This window comes from Elephantulus edwardii, unplaced genomic scaffold, assembly GCF_000299155.1.
Source record: "Elephantulus edwardii isolate Elephantulus edwardi_28Jun2011 unplaced genomic scaffold, EleEdw1.0 scaffold00095, whole genome shotgun sequence".
NCBI lineage: Eukaryota > Metazoa > Chordata > Mammalia > Macroscelidea > Macroscelididae > Elephantulus > Elephantulus edwardii.
In genome coordinates, this window is record NW_006399845.1 from 12,111,692 (window position 1) to 12,117,787 (window position 6,096).

General features: G+C 39.0%; 1 pseudogene; it reads left to right on the top strand.

Annotated features, from left to right (window-relative positions):
- The window catches only part of LOC102872994, a 22,904-nt pseudogene extending 21,938 nt beyond the window's left edge, over window positions 1–966 (top strand).
- Window positions 967–6,096: the final 5,130 nt, after the last annotated feature.

Genomic DNA, 6,096 nt, shown 5'->3' on the forward strand with positions numbered 1-6,096 from the left:
CTAGTCTTACTGGGGTGAGATGATATCTCATAGTTGTCTTGATTTGCATCTCTCTCAGAGCTAGGGATTTTGAACATTTCTTTATGTGCTTATTGGCCATCTGAATTTCTTCCTTGGTGAAGTGTCTGTTCAGTGCCCATTTTTCAATTGGATTATTCACCTTTATCTTGTTGTGGTGGGGAATTTGTTTTTATGTTATTGATGCTGTTAAGGGAGACATTTCCCTTTTGTGAAGTTGGTAAAGGTCATTTATAGCCATCCCCATGTGGCCTTTGCTCTTTTTACATCTCATCTATGCCAGGTGGTGGCCTGCCCACAGACAGATAATCTTCAGCTTCTTCCAAAAGTTTATTACCTGTTAAGTCTAAAGAAGTAGACATTTCCAAAAGTTTTCATTCAAGCAATTCAGAGACCAATATTAGAAAAACCGTCAAACTGAGATGAAAGAATGGGCAGATGAAAGTTGCAGACACTGCCATTAGAAAGAACATCAGAAACAACTACAAACCATTGAATAAGCAGAAATTAGAGGAAGAGCTCAAGGATAAGAACCAGCTCTTCAAGGCTGTCAACACGCTGTTGCACCTAAAGTTGACTGACACCCAGAGAGAGTTGAAGGACCTGACTCAGAAGGTGGAGCTGCTGGAGAAGTTTCAGGACAATTGTTTGGCAATTTTGGAGAGCGAGGGCATCAACTCAGTTTTATGAAGTGAGACCTTGGCAGCATAACAAGAATCTACTACAGATCACACAGAGTCTATGTTGCTGTTAGAGACTTTGTAAGATGAGTTGAAGCTTTTAAATCAAATAGCCAAAGATCTGATGGAAGAGTTACAGACCTTAAAGGTCAAGTTGAAGACAAAAAGGAGAAGGATCCAGTTCCTAAAACATCAAAGCATATATAACAAGCAAATAAATTCTTTTACAACTGCCCTTAAAGAAATGGAGCAGCTATTAAATATGTGATTTAAAAAGGAAGTAGCCTAATAGCTCCCTCTTGGTAATAAACTCTGAGGAAGCCACTTAGAACATGTATGTACTTCTTGGCCATGACCTTTCACCATCCCCTGAATGAAAACAGCTTTGGGTAGGATTAAGAACATGTTTATCCTTCTTTAAGCAAGTGCTCCCGGCAGTCAGATTGGTTACCTGTCCTGAGCCTCATGCATAGATAATTGAGGCCTACAAGAAGGGAGAAGTTAGAGGCTTAGATTGAGCAACAAAGCAGCACACCATTAGAACTGAGAGACTAGCCCCAGCTAATCACATTTACATTTTGAGGATGAAAACCTTAATTGTATTATGCAACACAGATGCTCCACAAGAACATCACAGAGGAGCCATGAAGGCTCCTTCTGGCCTCGGAATTCTGTCCCATCCTGGTTGAGCTTCTATATCTCATTGTAAATTTATGACTTTGAAAGGGCTTGAAATGGTTTGGTTTAATAAATGGGGTGAAGGCTCAGCAATAACACCTTAAATAATATACCTAGAGGGCAAAAATCCATCCAGTGGCTTCATGGAAGAAAGTTCTACTCTGTCACAAGTGATTGCTATGATTTGATGTAGCAGCACCAAACAAAAACAACATATGCATACAAAAATATCTGTATTTGATGGCTTGCTGAAGGAACTTATGAAGGTCTTTTGTACCCTGAAGCATTGTTTTTGTTGTTAGGTGCCCTTTGAGTCCAGAACCACACAGTGACCTTATGAACAACCTTATTCTATTCTGTGCCATCCACACAATCAATCTCTGGCACACTTGAGCCCATTGTTGTGGTCACTGGGTCAGTCCACCTGGTGAGGGTCTTCCTCTCTTTTGGCATCTCTCCACCTTTCTAAGTATGATGTCCTCTAATGAACAGCCTCTCCTAGCAATATGCCCAAAGTATGCCAGATGAACCTTCACCATTCTTGCCACCAAAGAGCACTCGGGCTGCACCTTCTCCAAGACATAATATTTGTTCTTTTTGCCAGCCCATGGGATATTTAGTACTCTTCTCTGACACCACAGTTCCAAGGCATCAATTTTTCTCCTGTTATTCTTATTCATTGTCCCACTCTCAGAAATATAGAAAGTGATTGAAAAGACCATGGTTGGAATAAAACTCGTCTTAGTCCTCAAACTAATATCATTGCTCCTCAGTGATTTGAAGAGGTGCAATATGTCTTCTGATCTCCTGAGTGCTGGCACTCAGTGTATTAATTGTGGACCCAAGTAGGATGAAGTAATCAACAGTTTCAATATATTTTGCATCTATCGTAATGTCACCTATTGGTCCAGTGGTGAGAATTTTTGTTTTCTTGATGTTGAGATGCAATCCATATAGAGAATAGACATTCTCTAAGGTGTATATTTCTAAAATATTGGATATTTTATAGTGAGCACGTATTATTTCCACGCCATGTCTGTCAGATTGTCATACAGTAGTGGCTTACATGTTGTTGTGATGCTGGAAGCCATGTCATTGGTATTTCAGATACCAACAGAGTCATCCATGGAGGTTTACATGGAGTTCCCATACCAAGACAGGCTGGGAAGAAGGACCCGGTGATCTACTTCTGAAAAAAACTGACTAGTGAAAAACCCTATGGATAGCTATGGAACATTGTCTGATCTGCCATGAGAATGAGCCCTGCAGGTTGGAAAGAACTCAAAATATCACTAGATAACAGCTGCCTCCTCAAAGTTGAGTTAATGTGAATGGGTAAAGCTTTCAGGATCTTTATTTGTTGGTGTACCATGAATTAAAATGAGAAGAAAGAGTTGTAGACATTCATTAATAATCTTAGCATGGAATATACAAAGTATGAATCCAGGAAAATTGAAAACTGCCAAAATTGAAATGTGATGCTTGAAGATCAATAGCATAGGCACTGGTAAATAGACATGGACTAGGATGGCCACTTTGAATTGGACAGTCGTATGATCTGCCCTGTATGGAATGACATATTGAAGGGGAACAGTGTCACATTTTTTGTCAAAAGAAATACTTAAAGATCCATCCTGAAGTACAACACTGCCAGTGATAGAATTACATCCATAAACCTGTACGGACACATACTAAATATGAATCAAGGAAAATTGAAAGTTACCAAAACTGAAATGTAATGTATTCCCATTCTTCTTAATGGGAATCTCTATACTTATCAGGCAGGGGAGATTCCGTGCTCACAAAGGTGGTTTTCCCAGGATGAGGCTTATTCATTGCACTCCGGATGTGCTGACCGCTGTAATTTCCCCAAATGTGGGAAATTTGACTGCATAATTTGTGATAGTGGGGAAAGGCATTCACCCTGTCCCCTCTAAAAAAAATTAAAAAAAAAAAGAATGGGAAATCCAGAATACTTAATTGTGCTCATGCAAAACCTATATACCTAGACCCATAGGCTGTTGTGTATGGTTTAACATGAAGAAAAGTGTGAGTCAAAATTGTATCCTTCCTCCATATTTAGTCCATTTGTATACTGAGCAAATTTTGCAGGAAATGAAACTCTGTGAGGAATTTGGCATCAGGGTTGGAGGAAGATCATCAGTAAACTCCATTATGCAGATGACACAAAATCTTGCTTGCTGAAAGTGAGGAGGCCTTTTAAGTGCTTGCTGCAGAAGATCTGAGACTGCAGCCTTCAATATGGATTTCATTTCAATGTCAAGAAAGCAAAAATTCTCACCACTGGACCAATAGGCAACATCATGTTAAATGGAAAATATATTGAAACTATCAACAACTGCATCTTACTTGGATCCACATTCAATACTTGGTACCAACACTCAGGATTTCAAGAAACATATTGCACTGGGAAAGTCTGTACTCAGGGACCTCTCCAAATTATGAAGAAAAAAGGACGTTAGTTTGAGAACTAAGGTGCACTTGATTTGGACTCTAGTCTTTTCAATCACTTTCTATGCTACTGAGAGCTGGACAATGAATAAAGATGACAGAAGAAAAAGTAATTCCTTTGAACTGTGGTGTGGGAGAAGAGTACTGAATATCCCATGAACTGTCAAAAGAACAAACAGATATGTCTTAGAGAGGGTGCAGCCACAGTGCTTATTTGTGGCAAAGACTCTCATACTTTGGGCATGCAGCTCAGATAGGCTGTTCCTTAGAGAGGGACATCATGCTTGGAAAGGTTGAGGGATGGTGAAGGAGCGGAAGACCTTCCACCAGGTGGATTGACACAGTGACTGCAGCAATGGGCTGAAGTGTGTCAGAGATTGTGAGGATGACTTAGGATAGGACAAGGTTCAGATCTGACTCATAGCATCACTATGGGTTGTATTTTGACACTATAACACCTAACACCACCACCACCTAAAATGAGTGAATTTACTATATTGTTTATTTAATGAAACAACTTTAAAAGAGTAAAAAAATTGATAGTAAGTAAAGTGTCATGGTAGTTGCAAGCAAATAGTTAATCTCAAGGAATTTCCTAGGAAATGATGTCTCCATATATTTAAAATTTTTAAACATGCATACCCTTTGACCTTATACTTTCCTTCTAGGAACTTATCTGAAGGAAATAGTTATTTAGTTGAGCAGAAATATTTGTACAAGAATGTTTCCTGTGATATTGTTTGAAATATTGAATACTTGGATATAATACAAATGTCCTTTAGTGGAGTATTGGTTCAATAAATATGGAAGTATATGACTCAGCTATTCCACCGTTTGGAATATATCCTGAGAAAATGAGAATTGAGGCACAGAGACTTGTACACCAATGTTCATAGCATAATTCACCATGGCAAGAACATGTAAATAGCCCAAATGTCCAACCACAACTGAATGGACTGAGAAATTATGGCACATTCACACGATGGAATACTACACAGCACGCAGGAGCAATCCCACTTGGGTGGGACTGGAGAGCACTATGTTAAGGGAACTCAGTCTCATAAGGAAAATTACATAAGGACTATATAATGGGATAAAATTATTATTGTACAATGAGTATGAGGATTCAAGGGGGAGTAGGAGGGGAGCAGAGGGGTGGGGATGGGCAGGGGTTAATCATAGGGTTGCATAATTTAATGAGGTGGGGTGAAGAAAACGGGAAAGACCTGGTGTGAAAAGAATGTATACGAACTTTGTAAATAAACCAGTATAAAAGAAATTTTTAAAAAAATCCAACTGAAATGTGCATGAATGACATAATGTATGTGAATTATTTTATAAAAGTAAATGGTGGCATACATAAATAATAATAATAAAAATAAATAAATAAATAAATATGGAAGTTTGTCTACTCTTAGTCTGAGGCAGACATGTATGTATTTATATGGAAAGATGTCAATAACATGTGTTTTTATTATTATAGAAACATTTCAACATATATAAAGGTAAAATAGGTTGTAATAAATCTTATTGCGTCTATTACACAGTTCCAACAATAGCTAAATCTTGTCAAGCTTATTTTGTTTATACCTCTACCTGCTTGCTGAAGTTATTAACAACCTCAATTTGGACACCAATAGAGAAAAAAAAATTGAGGTTGTTGATAACTTCAGCTTGCTTCATTCCGCAGTCAACATTCTTGGCACCAGCAGTCAGAAAATCAGAAGATGAATTGTATGGAGAAAGTCTGCTGTCAAGGACTTCTCTAGAGTACTGAAGAGCAACAATGTCAGTCTGGAGACTAAGGTGTGGCTGATCCAGGCCATGGTCTTCACAATTACTTGCTATGCATCTGAGAGCTGGGCAATAACTTAGAATGATAGAAGAAAAATCGATGCATTTTTTGTGCTGGAGAAAAGTGTTGAACATACAACAGTGGTATGCCACAGTGGACTGCCAGGAAAACAAACAAGTCTGTCCTAGAGAGAGTGAAGCCAGGCTGTTCCCTGGAAGCAAGGATTCTTAGGCTCTTGCATACTTTGGACACAGAGCCTGGAGGGACTAGTCTTTGGAGACGGACATCATGTTTGGAAGGGTGGAGGGACAGCACCGGAAAGGAAGACCCAAGATGAGGTGGATTGACTCAGTGACTGGAGAAATAGGATTAGGTCTGTCAGAGACGATGAGATTACACCAGGGTAGGGCAGGTTTTAGAGCTAGTGTACATAGGGTTGCTATGCATTGCAGG